This window comes from Triturus cristatus, chromosome 4_1 (genome assembly GCF_964204655.1).
Source record: "Triturus cristatus chromosome 4_1, aTriCri1.1, whole genome shotgun sequence".
Classification (NCBI taxonomy): Eukaryota; Metazoa; Chordata; class Amphibia; order Caudata; family Salamandridae; genus Triturus; species Triturus cristatus.
In genome coordinates, this window is record NC_140585.1 from 795,213,692 (window position 1) to 795,229,769 (window position 16,078).

The following is a 16,078-nucleotide window of genomic DNA, read 5'->3' on the forward strand; positions in this document are numbered from 1 at the left end:
TACATCCTGTGTGCGAGTACCAGCATAACCAAACGCATACTGGTTTAGATAGTCTAGTTGGGATTTTCAAAAAGTATTGGGAGAATACAGGATTTCGAAATGTTGCTGAGGATGTTTTCAGCTGATGTTTGATGTCATTTAAATAATTAAGGCAAAAGAACAATTAGTGTCATGAATCATGTTGGCCAATCTGAAGTCACATTTACAAGACCCCAAGCAAATTTTATCGAGCCTACAAACTGTAATGGCCTGAAGTATGTCTTAGTAATTCTCTGCTTGTTTTCTAAAGCACTGGTCTGGTGGCTTAGTAGACTAATGTAGGGGCCTGTGTTTTACCTTATGGTCACATGTTCAAACCCAGGTGGGTCCAACCAGCCTTTTATCCTTTTGAGGTCGATAAAATGAGCATCAATGAGTTGGGTAACAAGAAACATCCCTTATTCAGCGCCAAGATACTCTTCTGGGTAAATGTGCGGGTTACAAATTTATGTAAATGGGTGGAAGCATTTCACACAAGGAGAGCAGATAGCCTTACAGTTGTCAAATTGTTTTTAAGGGAGTTAATTCCGTGATTTGGCCTTACAACGTCTATTGAGACTTGATCGTGGTGCACATTTCATTTTTTTTTTTTTTTTAATTTCTTTATTGCCAACATGAAAGAAAAAGAAAAATTAATACATATTATACAATTCGATACATTTTAAGCAAATAAATACAAACATTGGAACAGGTAAGTATATCAGTTCTATAAATATCTTGTTCTTCATATCTACATATATATCTATTAGCCCTCATTGCAGAAGAGAAAGGGAGAAAGGAGAAAGATAAAAAAAAAGAAGAAAAAACAAAAAAACAAAAAAAAAACCCTTTCAGAATAGTACACCCCATATCTTATTTACTTTACAGAGTGCCTTCGTCCCTCTCGTTTTTGCCAGTGCTAGTTCCATATCGTATGTTTCTTTAACTAATCCCCACCATTCTATGGTCGATGGAGGTGTGGGTGGGATCCATGCACGAGCAATTGTTAATCTTGCACTAACCAATAGTATTGAAATTAGATCTGCATAGATGCTTGTAATACTCTGGGCTCCAACTAATACCTCTGTTACTGAGACCGTCACTGCACTCCCTAATTTTTGAGAAATCAGATCAGTTATCGTTGACCAAAAATTCTCTAGTGCAGGACATAAAAAAAACATATGTTTTAGATCAGCAGACTGTAGATTGCATTTTGGGCATTTTGTGCGCTCGCTAAAAAAACCATGGGGAGACCATTTTGATATCCTTTCTTGGATATAATATAATTGACAAATTGTTTTGAATTGTTGTATCCTAAGGTTAGAAGAGTATACAGAATTGTTAAGCCTAGAGAAAGCACGTGATATGGTGTTAGCTGTCACTGATGCCCCTGCGCTATGTCCCAAGCGCTCAGCTAATCTGTGACAGTCATCTGGCTTAAATGTGCATAAGATTTTATAGCCAGCGCTAATTATTGATTTTAAGTTATCCTTATGCATATAATCCCATATAAGCGAACCTGAAATATTTGTCAATTGCATGCTGCGAATAAAATAATCTCGAATTTGAAAATATTTAAATTGCATGCCTAACGTTGTTTTATATATAGTCTGTATTTTCTCAAAAGTCATAAACCCATTTTGATCATATATATCACCCAAGTGTTTTATGCCCAGGCTAGCCCATCGTTTACCCTCCATATCCTGAAAAATTTCTGGCAAACCTGGGTTGCCCCATATGGGCAACTTATCGTGGTAAAATGATGTATTACAGTTAGAAATAATTGCAAGCCATATATTAACAACATCTCGTGCAACCTTGAATCTGACTCTCTTGAAATAGTTTGGATCATTGATTCTGAACAGAAACATTTCATATTCCTTGCCAAGCATAAACTTAAAGAAAAAGGGTACGTTACATCCTACGGGGTGTATTAAACTTCGTAGCCGTTTAAAAAAGGCTGCCCAAAAGTATAGTTTGAAATCCGGAAAATCCAGACCCCCTTGATTATATGGGAGTTTAAGTAATCGAATAGCCCTGCGAGCCTTTTTATAACCCCATATGAAACTGCCGCAGATACCATCTAATCGTTTAAAGAAGGACATATTTAATCTTAGCGGAATAGACCGAAATAAATAAATAAATTTAGGCAGTATTTTCATTTTAATTATGTTTATACGGCCCCCAATACCTATAGGAATCTTATGCCATTTTTTGAGCAATGTTGCAGTCTCCTTAAGAAGAGTCTCATAATTTATTTCTATTATTTTATCTATTCTAGTGGTTAGCTTAACCCCTAGGTAAGTAGCCCGTGTTACATATCCCTGTTGTTATTCCAGCGTCTTTATAGTTCATTAATATTTGAGTTTTGTTAATATTGAGTCTATAGCCAGAGACCAAACCATATCTTTCCGCTTCCTTGACCACCTCATATAATGCGGTTTTAACATCCGTTGAAAATACAGCTATGTCATCAGCGTATGCCGTAATTTTTAGTTCATTTGAGCTATGTATAAAAGGTATAATCCGAGTTTGCATTTGTAATGCTAATATAAATGGCTCTATTGATAATGCAAATAAAAGAGGTGAAAGAGGGCACCCCTGACGGGTACCCCGTGATATTGGAAACACATCAGATTGTAAACCTGCATAAGCTAACCTAGCTGTGGGATAGTGGTATAAAGATTTAATCATATGTAAAAATTTACCCTTGATGCCAAATGTAGATAATGCTACCCAAAGAAAATCCCACCCCACTCGGTCAAATGCTTTCTCTGCATCTAGTAATATCATACTGAGTGGGGTGGTTTTAACCTTGGCAACATCAAATGCTGCTATAGCCGTATTCACATGGGATGTAGTATCCCGTCCTACGATAAACCCATGTTGTTGAGGTGAAACGAGTTTCGGCATTATTAGTGCTAGGCGAGTTGCCAGGATTTTAGCGTAGATTTTTGCATCCGTATTTATAAGTGATATCGGCCTATAAGACCCACATTCTTCTGGAGGCTTATTCTTTTAAAAAAAAAATTATCCGAGTCATATTCCAAGAGTCTGGAGCGTTCCCCCCTGCTTCAATATGTTTAATAAGTTGGGAGAAAGTTGGCAGTAGCTCATCTAAGCATCTTTTATATAATTCTAAGGGGATTGAATCATCTCCAGATGCTTTTCCTGATGGCAAAGAAGAGATGGCGGCTCTAATCTCGTCATACGCGATATCATCCAGCAATATTGCTGATACTTCATTAGCTACCGATGTTTTTTTAATATACCTCTGAACATATTTTATAATATCAAACATTTGTGGCTGAGCCCCTGGTGTGTATAAATTTTGATAGTATGTGACAAACTGCGCTAATATCTGGCTCGGTTGTTCGTGTATCTCGCTGTTTAAGCCTTTAATTTTCTTTATTTGTGTCTTAGCTTGTTCGTCGGCTACTTTAAAGGCTAGAAATTTCCCAATTTTTTCCCCACTTTCGTATTGAGTTAATTTGTGTTTATTAATTTTAACCGCTATTTTCTCCCTGAAAGTTTGTTTTAATGTTGATTTTAAGTTTATTAGTTCGTATCCTATAGTTTCTGAATTTAGAGAACCGTTTAGTAATGCTTCTGCATGTTGATTCTCCATGATCTTTACATCTTTAAGGATCTCAGCTATCTCTATCTTACGCGGACTATTCTGTGTCCAAATATATTGCTGTGTGAACCCCCTGATGCTGGCCTTGCACGAATCCCAGACTATTGTTGGTATTGCAGAGCCATTATTAATTTCTAGATATTCCCTCAGATGTTGCTTAATGTTAGATAAATAAGTTTCGTCTGTTAAGAGATATCTAGGAAATGAGAAGCCCCTAATCTGTTTCCTTGCTGTAGATGTCTTAAAGCTCAGAAGGATGGGGTTGTGGTCTGAAGTTTGGTGCACATTTCAAGAATGAATTTTTGTATATAATCTGTACAGCATTCAATACCAACCAGAGAGTCCATTGCAGTTTTCGACCACAATCCTCTGGTCCTGTGGAAAGGGCAAATGGCACTCTTAAGAATAAGCTAGCAATGGTGTTTGGTTTGACTGGTTTAAAATGGCCTGATGCTTTTCCTCTTGTTTTGAGGAGCATGAGAAGAACTCCTGACAGAAAAACTGGTTTATCACCCTATGACCTTGTCCTAGTTAGAGCAATGAAGCTTGCATTTGTACCTTCAGCTGCACCAGTTTCAATAACTGATTATATCATGCTAGATTATTGCAAGAGACTAGCCGATATGGTGAAATCTGTCTCTCATCATGTGACTGTGGCAACAAAAGATAATAGGATATTCCATGTCATGGATTAAGCCTGGTGAGTGAATTGTAATCCAAAAGCGTATCCAGAAGGGATGCATGGATGAGTGCTGGAAAGGGCCATATCAGGTGATTTTAACGACAAATACTTTGGTAAAATGCTCTGGTGTGCTGCAGTGGATCCACCTTTCCATACAAAGAGATTGAGAGTAGCTGAAGCAGTGGATGAGTCAAGAGATCCAGTAAAGGGTACACACACTGACACACAGTCTACTGAAGTCCAGTTTCAAAACAATGATCAGAATGTAGAGCTCAGCAGTGCAAAAGACAGAAGCAGCAGCAACAAGTAATAGTCTCTGATCTAAGCAGTGAAAAGGAAAGACGAAGTTTACTGTATATTGAGCAGACAGAGATAAAGTTGATCAAATTGAAAATTCTAATTTAAGTTCAAGCCCAGGCTCAAGTAAAAGTTTCTTGAATAACAGACAAAGACTGTTGCAGAGAGAAAAAGGGCTGAAGATTTTCCAAGAACGAGAACTTGTAAAAGAAAGCATTGTGAGCCAGAAAGAAAACAAGCGTTGACACAATTAAATTCAGAAACTAGTGGGACTTAGTCACCATTTGCTAAAAGGTCAACAAGGAAGAGCGTTCCGAATGAAAAATGTGCCTAGCCTGATGAGTGTATTTAGCCACAGTTTTTGAAGAAGAAAAAGATGAAATCTAAGGTGACAATTCATTGGTGAATCTGTGCCAGTGCAAGTTTGAAAGTGAATTCGTGATGGAGTTGGAAACAGAAGAACTACCTTGAATGTGAAATAGAGACATATGAATAAAAGTGTGATAGAGCTCGATGCTGTTTTCCCATTTATGGGGGTGCATTACAATCACGTGTGAACTGCACCTACATGTAATCTGTTGTCGTATTTACATTAGGTCATTAGATTGTGCACTGTATAAAGTGTGAGAATAATAGCACAACAAATTAATGTTATGCTTATTCATTTAGATGAAATCATGAGTGTAAAAGCATGTTCATGATTAACAAGTGTTTTATATTAATGTTCCTGTAATGTGTGGATATTAACAACATATACGCATATGTATTCTTGTTCATACATTGTCTTATGTTATCCGAACTTATTAAGCCTAACTATTGTTTCTCCCTGTCCGTTCTCAATTTGAAGGTTAATTAGAATTTGTGTCAGTGGAATGTTCTCTCTTTTCTTCCTTCCATGTATCTGGTGTAGGTGCAAGTTTTTGACCTTGTTAGTTAAAATAACCTCCTTGTTTTAGGAGTAAGTGAATGGTAGGGAGGAGAGGATGCCTTTGAAAGAGCGGAGCTGAAAATAAGGGAGGATGTCTTTTGTGTCTGGAAGGGCCTGGGAACCAAGGTCATTGGACTGGAGCTTGGACGTGCTATTACTTCATGGAAGACTACCTACAATGAGGTGTTCAATTAAATCAGGAGATCATGTGGTGTAATTGTGGGTGTGTTTTTCCTATTTTATATTTTGAGACTCAGGGAAAGAATTGTCAGACAGATTTTTCCTGGGGAGAAGAGAGCATCTTAGAACGAGTTCTGTAGCTTCACTCTACTTGACCCAAATAACGTGAGTGTGCTTCTTAGGAAGTCTTCACATGCTGGTACCTTTGGGGTCTTGCCTGGGATAATGCTAAGTAGGGATGTCACTCTAGTGATAGTGTAGGGACCGACTACAGTTTAATCTTCATTTTAATTTGTCAATGGAGAAGGCTCCTGATGTAATATCAATAATTGGCTGTGTCTTGATTTTGGACTTTGTGATCTTGTGCATCCTACAGCACCTTAATGTTATTAGAAGATTTGGTTTTGTATTAGTGGCCATGTATTTTTACACTTTCGTTATAAGGTGTCTGTGTGTTCTACTTTACTTGGCTTTATAATAAATACAAAAAGAACAATTGATAGACAGAATGCTGAACAATGTCATACATTCACCCCAGTACAGAGATCTGGGCCTAAAACGACTGTTTGTTTGCTCACCATGCCATTCCAGTTTGAACCCAGTCATATGCAAATCAGTCTTGACCCTGTGCCCAATCGAAACAGTCCAGCCCTAAATGCCAGGCCAGGTCCTCCCTGGCCTGCAACTAAGCATCCAGGACCGGTTTAGGGGTTTCACCCCACATCACCCAGAATAGCCATCTGAAATGAGGGGTGTTCCTAAATTTACAACTGCATTCTGGAAGTGTGTTCAACAGTTTTTACTGAAAAATAAAAATATTTGAGGTGATCTCTGGTAAAATGGCGAACCTTTTCCTTACTTGTATCATGGAAAGCAGGTTTTATCTGGACTGTTAAAAAAATCTTGGCTCTAATTTGTAGAGGACAAGATGCGCAATGCAGAGTCCATGAGTGAATTTCAGCGGGATACCTGCAGCCAGTGAAGTTCTTGTAAGTTCAGTGTTATGTTCTCTCAAGCATGTAGATGGAGTAGCTGAGTTCTAAATCACTTTCATCAAAATAGAGTCCATTTGCATGAGTGACACAATGGTGGCTTGATCCAGTTGTACAAATCCTAAGAAGGGGAATATTAATCTGAGAAGTCTGAGGATATGGAATGATGGTTTTTCACCTAAACTTGGCTGTGGTGCCAAGGCTTTGTGTGGATGTTGTAGGTACAGGCAGAATGTGTATCCCTGGATGAGACATCCTGGAGCAAGAAATGGAAAGACAAAGGCTGCAGTGGTCCACCCTCCCACGATCACTGGTATGCTCGGAGGAGGGCAGCCATAACAGTGATGGGTAGTGGGTGAAGGCAGGTGTGTGAACCAGGCAGCCTTTGGTGGTGGGCGGGCAGGGTGCAGCAAAGCAGCAAAAACAGTGTGTGGGTTTTGGGCAAGCGTTCTTAATGGCCACTGATTCTGTCTGCAACTCCTGTGGCTTTCATCATGGGTTGTGTGTGACAGTTGCCAAGCGATGCAGGCCTCTTTCCTGGCCTCCTTCCCCTGTTGCCCTTACCAATCCCTAAGTATTGTTTTTTTAACTATGAATAGCTACGTACTAGGTTTAGCTACAAAATAAATGACATGTAGTTTCAAGCAGAGAGGCTATTCAACTCTGAACACCCCCAGTCACAATATCGGTTTTGCTAATGTTTAGCTTCAGATAGTTAGGAACATCTAATATGCGACTGCGAGAAGACCTGTGGTTCTAGCATATATGGGCCAAAGTTGGAAGACTGTTTATGTTTGAAGATGATCTGGGTGATATTTACATAGCTATATCATGCACGACCAAAGCAATTGATCATGGAGTGAAGAGGGCTGAAATAGAGCTTTAATAAGAGTGTAGCAAAGATGGATCGATGAGGGACACTGAAAAGAACACATCAGGGGATAAAATAAATCGGTACCAAAAGAAAGAAGTTGGACACAGTCTGACAGAACTGAGGAGAGGACCTTGTCGAAGTTGTTTTTGGGAGATGGCAGAGTTGGGTGAGGTCATGAACCATGTCAAAACCAAATGGATGAACCATGTCTAAGCTACCATTCATCAATGATCAGAAATAATTCAGTTCTGTGATGAGTATGGAGTCCACTTTGGGTGTCAGCCAGGAGGGTGTTGGTCTCAATGTAGTGACATGCTGCTGTAAAAATGTGTTTTGCACAGAAACACAAATTCACAATTGGTATATATTTTTCTGTCGTCTAGATGTTTAGTCCACACTTCTTCACGGGGGCTTACTGTATGAACCATGAAGGTTGGAAGGTTAATAGCTTCAAAGAAAGCCTTGAGGATGGTTCTGGTCAAGGGAGCGGCAGATATGGAACTTTAGATACTGGAGAAATCTCTGTGAGTTAATGCTCCCTGGCATCTGCAGTCACTGACATTCGCAGTGATTTCAAGGTGATATGTGCGAATCCCAACAAAGCAGATCAGCCCTCCCTCCTTCTGTACAATTAAACTAGAGAATAGTGACATATTATATTTAAGGAAGTAATTTCCTAAATTATTGATTTATTCTATTTCTGTAGCCCAGACAATCAACAGTGCTCACTATTTCACAGTTGTGTCTGGCCTATTAGTTAAGGTACATGGGATGGGAAGTGAATCCATTCCACTGACAGAAGGTATCACCTGAGCATTTGAGATTATGTGTAGGAAGCACTCATGACAGTATCTACCTGAGTAAAATTACCGAAAGAAACACTGCATTTTTTACACTGTGGGACAAATATTCTTGGATGAGCCTGCTATTAGTATTCCAGGGTTAGCCAGGTGTAGAAAAGATGCAGACTCCAGTAAAGGCCAAGTAGGTTCTTTATTCAAGAGCTTCCCACCCACAAGTCAGGTAAGTTCCAGGTCCAGCATCAACTGACAACAATGGAATTATAGTCAGATGACATCACTAGCCTGGAATGTCCCTACACTCTATTTTCCCAACATTCCAGTCACCATATTCTTAGGATACCAAACACCCTCCTCCTTTATAATAAAGGGGAGAAAACAAACTAAATAATATACATAAGAAAATTAAACATAACATGAATACATATAATACAAACTGAAAAAATGTATGAGTAAAAGGGGAAAACCACTTCTACACCGAGACATTTCCCTTGTATGCCACCAGTCTGTTGAGATTCCAAAATCTGTCATCTTTTGCCTTAGCAGCATTCCAGAAAAGTTTCACAATTCTTTTAGGATCTAGAAACTTGCAAACTATCTCTTGATCTCACAGGTTTTTTATGATAGCGAAATCTCCAAAAGAGAACTCAAACTGCATCACACCCTTCCTGACATCATAGTTCAATTTCCGATTCCCCACACATCTCCTCAACTCTCCCTCCAATAACTCCCATTGCACACTGTTGTATTTACCCCATTGCAACCATCTAGGGGATAGCTCAGTGTTAGCTTTCCTTCCACTGAACAATTCAAAGGTACTTTTCCTGTTGTTGAGTGCGGAAAAAATCTGTAAGCATACAAAATGTTCTTCAAGCTATCTTTTCAATTCCTTCCTGCACTCAACTACAACTGGATACATTCTTGTTCAGCTCTATTAAAACTTTCTACTGTGCCATTTTCTTTGGGGTGATAGAGAAAACATTTTCTATGCGTAATACCCTTCTGAAGCAAAAACTCTCTCATCTCAACCGAGACAAAATGTAGTCCATTATCAGTTAGAATTGTATTAGGCACACATTCACAATTGAAAATCTCATTCAAGAAGACGGATTCTTCAGGTCTCTATTTCACTCTCAATTCCAATGTCAACCCAATGAGAGAAATGGTACACCAACACCAGAAGATAATTAGCTATTCCTCTGCAATGTAACAGTCCACAAATATCAGCATCCACTACCTCCCATGGCTTAGTGGATATGTCCCTATAAACCATTGGGAGACTCCCGACTTTGTACACTTTGTCATTCTTCATACAATCCAAACATTCTCTGATAGCCATTCCAGGCCACCAGTAATCTTGCTTTGGTTTTGCTCATGGCCTGATGCTTCTCATGTCCAGTTTTACAATCTTCTTTCTCAAATGTGCAGGAACAACCAACCTCAAACCACACAAAATTATACCATCCTCACAGTACAATTCATCCCTCACCTTCCAATATCCAATATAGATTTTTTTTTTATTCTGACCTCCACTATTCTGCATGCCATCCAAAACTTTCTGTAATATGGGGTCCCTACCCATGGCATTCAACCAGTCTTCATGTGACACACTGGCTTCCAAAACTCAGCACACTCTCATGCTTCCATCTTCATCAGAGTCTTCCTCTTCTACTATAGAACTAAGTCTTGAAAGAAAATCTGCAACTTTGTTTCCTGATCCTGTAACATAGCAAACTTGAAAATTGAACTCTTGTAATCCAACAATCTATTTGCAAATCTGCATGAAGATCATATCCAATCCCTTTTTAGTCAAAACCTCAAATAAGACTTCTGGTCCGTTAAAATGGTGAATTGTTTCCCCCACACAAAATATATACACTTTCTCACAGCCCAAACAATACTCAGAGCCTCCCTTTCAATTGTGGAGTAGTTAGTTTATGCACCTCAGAAAGACCCAGAGATATGCGCAATGGGTATTAAGTCATCCTCTGCATCCTGCTTCTGCATCAGTACAGCTCCCAGACCCTTAGTACTGGAATCTGTCACAATGTAACATTGTTTGGAATGATCAAAACATCTCAAATAATAGACATTTATTTTCAAGTTCTTTTTTCATATTTACACATCCCTTCTCACATTCTTCATTCCACCTAAATGCTGTTCCTTTCTTGAGTAATTGCCTTATGTTAAGTGTTTTAGCCGCTGAATCAGGTATGGAACTTGGCATGGAATTGCAACATGCCTAGGAAGGACATTAATTCTTATTTTTTTCCTGGGCTACACAAACGCAAAAGGTGAGCCACAAATTCTTTCTTTGAAAATACCTCTTTACAGTTAACACAATGTTAGAGGTATTCAATCTCTTGTTTACCAATAGCACACTTGCTTAATTCCCGCGTTAGTCCATTTCCTGCAATACATTTAGCACTTGCTTCACCCTGAAATCATGAAGTTGTAAAGACTCACTGTAGATCAAGATGTCATCTTGAATGCACTTCACCACACTGAGGCCCCCAACCAATTTGTACATCACACGTTAAAAGAGAGCTGCCACTGACACTAACCTGAAAGGCATACACACAAACCGGTTTGTCCCAAAAGGGGTTATATACGTGGTAAGATCCTTTGAGTCCAGATGTAACCTTATTTAGTGTATGCTGCCGTTAGGTCTAGTGTATTAAAAACATTTTCTCCATGCAACAATGAGACCATCTCTGTGGTTTTTGACAGAGGAATTTGGTGAACAACTTCACACTTATTTACGGAATGAATGAATGAGTATTTTATTGTATAATTACTTAAAATCTTTACAAGCTTATACAATTCACAATAAAACATATTATAAAATGCAGCATTACTTAAAGACATCTTATCAATCAATCAATCAATATTTATTCGGATATTAGTATATCCATAAAAGCGCAAGTGCATGATACTGACGCAAATCCAATAGTCATAAAAACAGTAGAATAAAATCGTACATACCAAAACATGTTAAGACAGATAAAAATTATTAACAATAAGTGCCCGATAAATCATTTAAAGTACTGTGAGGTGGTTAAAAACGAATCTATAGACAATATACATTAAATGTGTTTAAGACATGACTGCAATATATCAAATTAATTAAATAAAACCAGCTTCATAAAGTGCACATTGAGTTTCGGGCACAAACTGCAATTTTTCGAAAAGTGCCTACACGAACAGTTCATTCATCAGCTTTCAACTTGTGAATTTCCATATAGGCTGCATCTAAATGGATTGGTGACATTTTTTTTTTAAGAATGGGAGCAGGAACTGTTTTGTATAATCTTTGTAGAACTTACAGAAAAATAGGAAATGGAGTGTTGTTTGCCTACTCCTATCATCACATGGGCATGGTAATTGATCTAAGTTAGCAGTGTACCCCAGAGGGAAACACAATAAAATCTTTATAGTACCAGCCCTTAAACGAAAGAGGAGTCCTCTCTCCCAACGACCCATTGGTTTTAAAAGATAGCTAGATGGTATATTTGATACATCCGCAATGGACATATAGATTGCAACAAACGCTTTCTGGGCCTCCCTATCGTGTCTTAAAGTTCTATAATGATCATAAAGGGCACCCCGGAGGACTTTTTTATTCATACTGTCCATTTTGGTGGGATTTGTAAAAACCGATACATGGTTAATGCTACTTAAGCTCTGCCTCACTGTGGCAAGCCATGGTATTTCTCTTCCCTTGTCGCACTTGAGGCAATCACTTATTATATCTCTAGTCAGGGACGCCTTGGGATTTTTCCTGATAGCAAGCCAAAAAAGGGCAGGGCTGTCCTTTATTTAATCTTCAACATAGTGCAGTTTTAATTTGGCATGGCAGATATATTGCGAAGTGGACATTGGTGCTCCCACAATTTTCGTCAGAATCTATTTTCTTCGAGCTGGATGCTATTACTCTTTGTGGAGCCCCATTCCTCCGCGCCAAATGTTGCTGTTGGAATGCACTGTTTTATTATAAATTTCCAAGAGAGCTAACAATATCCCTGTCCTTTTAGGCAGCGGTAGACCTAGAATTGAGTTAATTGCTTTGGAGAACTTATTCCTGCTATATACCACATGATCAACCCAGGAACTACTGGCAGAAACAACTAGCCCCAAATAGGGAAAGGTGCTGGTGCATTGTAATTTTTGATTGTCTACAGTAATAGTATTCAAAGATACTTTTTTGGACCACAAGACATCATCAATGATTTTTTAAAAATTGGTATGGAGATCTAAGCTACCCATAAAATCCACAAAGCCTGCACTAAAATGCGTAAGGCATTAGGTGTTCCGCCCATTAATTCTGGGGACATCATAAGGGAGTACGATCATAGATTTGTGTAAGTCATTAATATATAAAATAAAAAGCTGTGGGGCTAAGACACACCTCTGCCTTACCCCTCTGTCAACTTAATCCAATCAATGGGCAACCCATCAGTGCCTGTGGCTTTATTACCTCTACTTTGATCAATAGCTTCTTCAACTTTCTGTAATGATATTGACATTGAAATTCCTGGTGCGGCCTGATACTCTATAGATACCTCACTCTGTGTTGGTATTGAGTAAATCATAGAAAAGTGGGCTACCCATGCCTCACTAGTTATATTGCAGCATATTGAGGACAATGGTTGACCGCGGGATCTCATGTTTTTGACCACAGTCCAGAAAGCATTTCCATTATTTAGTGTGGCTGTCTGTGCTAATGCGTCCCAGCCCTCATTCACGAGTTCTTCTTTTCTTTGTAAAACAGCAACCGTATACTTTTTTCTTAATGATTTAACAACGGAAGGATTTCTGGGGTTTATTGAGAGTGCCCTACGATTCTGAAGCTGTCTATTAATTAGTGAGCATTCACCATGAAACCACCTTGGTCCATGTTGTAATCCCGGGACTGGTTTAGATAGTATAGATTTGATACCCTCACATAATTTTGAGAAGGCACCAATTACCTTCGGGTTGAAGTCATGTAATGACAAACATGAATCAATAAGACTCAGGTAGTTCCTAACCATCTTAGAAAAAAGATCTGTGTAGTTAACTCCACGCCATACAAATCTTAGGTTATCTGTGGAGACATATTATAAAGTGCAGCATTACTTAAAATCATTACAAAATTGTGCAATTCATGATTGATACGTGTAATAAAGTGCAAGCAACTATTAAAATCAGTTAATACATAATAGCAATGAGAGGCAGCAACATGTTTCCCTTGTAAACACTAGATGATTCGGGACATTAAGGTTTCCATTGAAGATTGGCACATGGGTCAGTTTATGACCCCCGGTTTATAGGGATCGAGATGGCTGATGTTATCGGGCAGGTATGAAATAAAGAAGTTGTTAAAATCAATGAATTCATGCTAATTGTTGAGCAATCGGCTGCTCTATGTTAGAAGCTGGACAATGGCAGGTAGTTGGGGTTTTTTCGGCATTCTGTCCTTTGGCAGTGGGCGAGCATGACATACAGGATGTTGCTTAACAGCAAGAATGGCCGACTTTGAATCTGGGGAGCCAGGTTTGAGTCTGGCGGGAGGCTCAATCATCCTGTGATTCTGGGCAAATCACTTAATCTCTCCGTGCCTCAAAAATTAATGCGTGAGTCTCTAATAAAACTGGTGCTCATGTAAGGTGCTCTGATACTTTCGGGTCGAGTTCATGCTATATAAACAAGCATTTGCAATGCAATAGGTCTCGCACTTACACGAGTTTAAGGTATTGGCATTTTAAATGACAATTCCTATTTTTTGTTTTTTAAAACATAAATAAAAGGCATTGTCATTTACAATGCCAATAGCTTAAACTCGAATAAATGCGAGACCTATTGCATTGCAAATGCTTGTTTACTCTAGGTGTAAAAACTACGGATGGAATTCAATTTAAGAAACCATGCTTCTGGCTGCTGCAGATCTGGGATCAACAGTTATTCTGCACTTGTACCATTAAGCAACTACTTAACATTAGGCTCAGTTCACCTGCGGAAACTAACACTCCATAATTTAATGCCGATCAATTTCACACTCTGCCATGAATTATTAACTTTGGAGGCTTGCCACTAAAGCCACAGGCCATTGCTATCCGCGTTTGGATCAATATAGGGCACAGTAACTGTTGTAGTTAGAGAATACTATATTCATCAGAAGTGTTAAATACCGACAACGCCAAATTTACGAACCACTGAGGCATGCGCCAGAGAAGTCCATGGTGATCTTCATTAGACACCCGTTTGCCCCCACCACCCTCTGTTCCAAGGGAAACATACGACAGAGTACAGCTCATTTCTTCGCTGAAGTATTGTGTGCAGACTGACCGTGTGCTCAGTAAAAACAAAATAGGAAAACCACTGTAGTTGTTCACACTAAAATATTCACTCAGCATGCATTGCTCATGTGAAATGCCCTAGAAATACCTACTTCACCGCCACTCAATTACAACATGCACAGCATGATGGGTTACCTGGACCCCGGGCGCAAAGTGATCAGCGTTATGTTTTGTCACCATTTGGTTGTCTGTCCCGAAAGATGTTTAAGCCATCATTTCACTTTGCCCTGCTTCCATACGCGTTGTACCACCCTTCACTGCCCCGGGTCATCACAGGCCACGTTTTCCGTTAGGGCAGGCAACCCTCTCACCCCCACAATCAAGAGCTAGGAATTACCTGCATTTCGGCTTTCACTGATCTTGTCTTCCACTTCGTCCGATAGTCTACCCTGGTAGGGGACAATAAGCCGCCATTAAATCCGTCTTTTTACAGAGACACGAGCAACACAAGACAGTTGAAAGTGATCATCGTAAGGTTTTGTCATCATTTCGTTGCAGTCCCGAAAGATGTTAAAGCCATCATTTCACTTAACCCTGCTGGCGGAACGCAGCATTTATCGAGTCACCACATAATAGAAGGAGAACTATGTTTACATGCACCAATTAAAGGCTGCATTCAAAAGCAGCATTTTTTTAGCTTTTAGAAGTTCCGCAAGTGAGCTCTGTTTAAATAAAATGGACCGTCTTAAAGTTTCCAGACACTACGGCTAAGTCGAATAAACTTTAGTTCAGACTGCCAAAAGAGGCGTACTTACGAGAGCCTGCGCATGTCGATAGGCTGCTTCATGATCCATACAAGTTACTCTGCAACACTTCCTTCAAGAAACAACAAGCCCGCGAGTGGTGCGCGCGCACCACAGCGAGACATGTGTTTTCAATTATCGCGCCCGTGTCTGGGCACCGATAATTGAAAACACATGTCAGCAATGCGCGTAATAGACACCAATAGGCCATGGGCGGAGCAATGCGACCACCTTTGGCCAATTGCGAGCTGTCTTTCATAAAAAGACGCATGCAAAGGCCAATAGCGTGGGCCAAAAGGAAAAGCACACGCACGAGCGTGTGCGATTCCTAGGTCCATTTCCAAACCCCCTACAAAAAGTCTCTCGCTGCGCGAGACCTAAAAACTGCAAAAAAATAAATAAAAAATATATAAATAATCTGCACTCGCTAGGAGAAGCTCTTCATGGCCACAGCAAGAAGGATACAGAATATGAGACCTCCCTAGACCTGGCTGTGTGTCTCCACCAAGGTGAACAAAGTTAAGGAGGGTCACGGGTCAGAAGAATACCAAACTCTCTAGGAGAAGCTGTTCATGGCCACAGCACGAAG

General features: G+C 39.5%; 1 protein-coding gene and 2 non-coding genes across 3 annotated transcripts in view; 1 reads left to right on the plus strand and 2 right to left on the minus strand.

Moving 5' to 3' along the window:
* The window catches only part of LOC146855554 (uncharacterized), a 421,570-nt gene that overhangs the window by 66,739 nt on the left and 338,753 nt on the right, over positions 1–16,078 (plus strand). The gene's annotated exons all lie outside the window — the stretch shown is intronic.
* On the minus strand, positions 14,898–14,969 carry LOC146855555 (small nucleolar RNA SNORD2). The gene has a single exon (XR_014959018.1). It is a non-coding gene; the product is annotated as a small nucleolar RNA SNORD2 (small nucleolar RNA).
* LOC146855556 (small nucleolar RNA SNORD2) lies at positions 15,206–15,276 on the minus strand. The gene has a single exon (XR_014959016.1). It is a non-coding gene; the product is annotated as a small nucleolar RNA SNORD2 (small nucleolar RNA).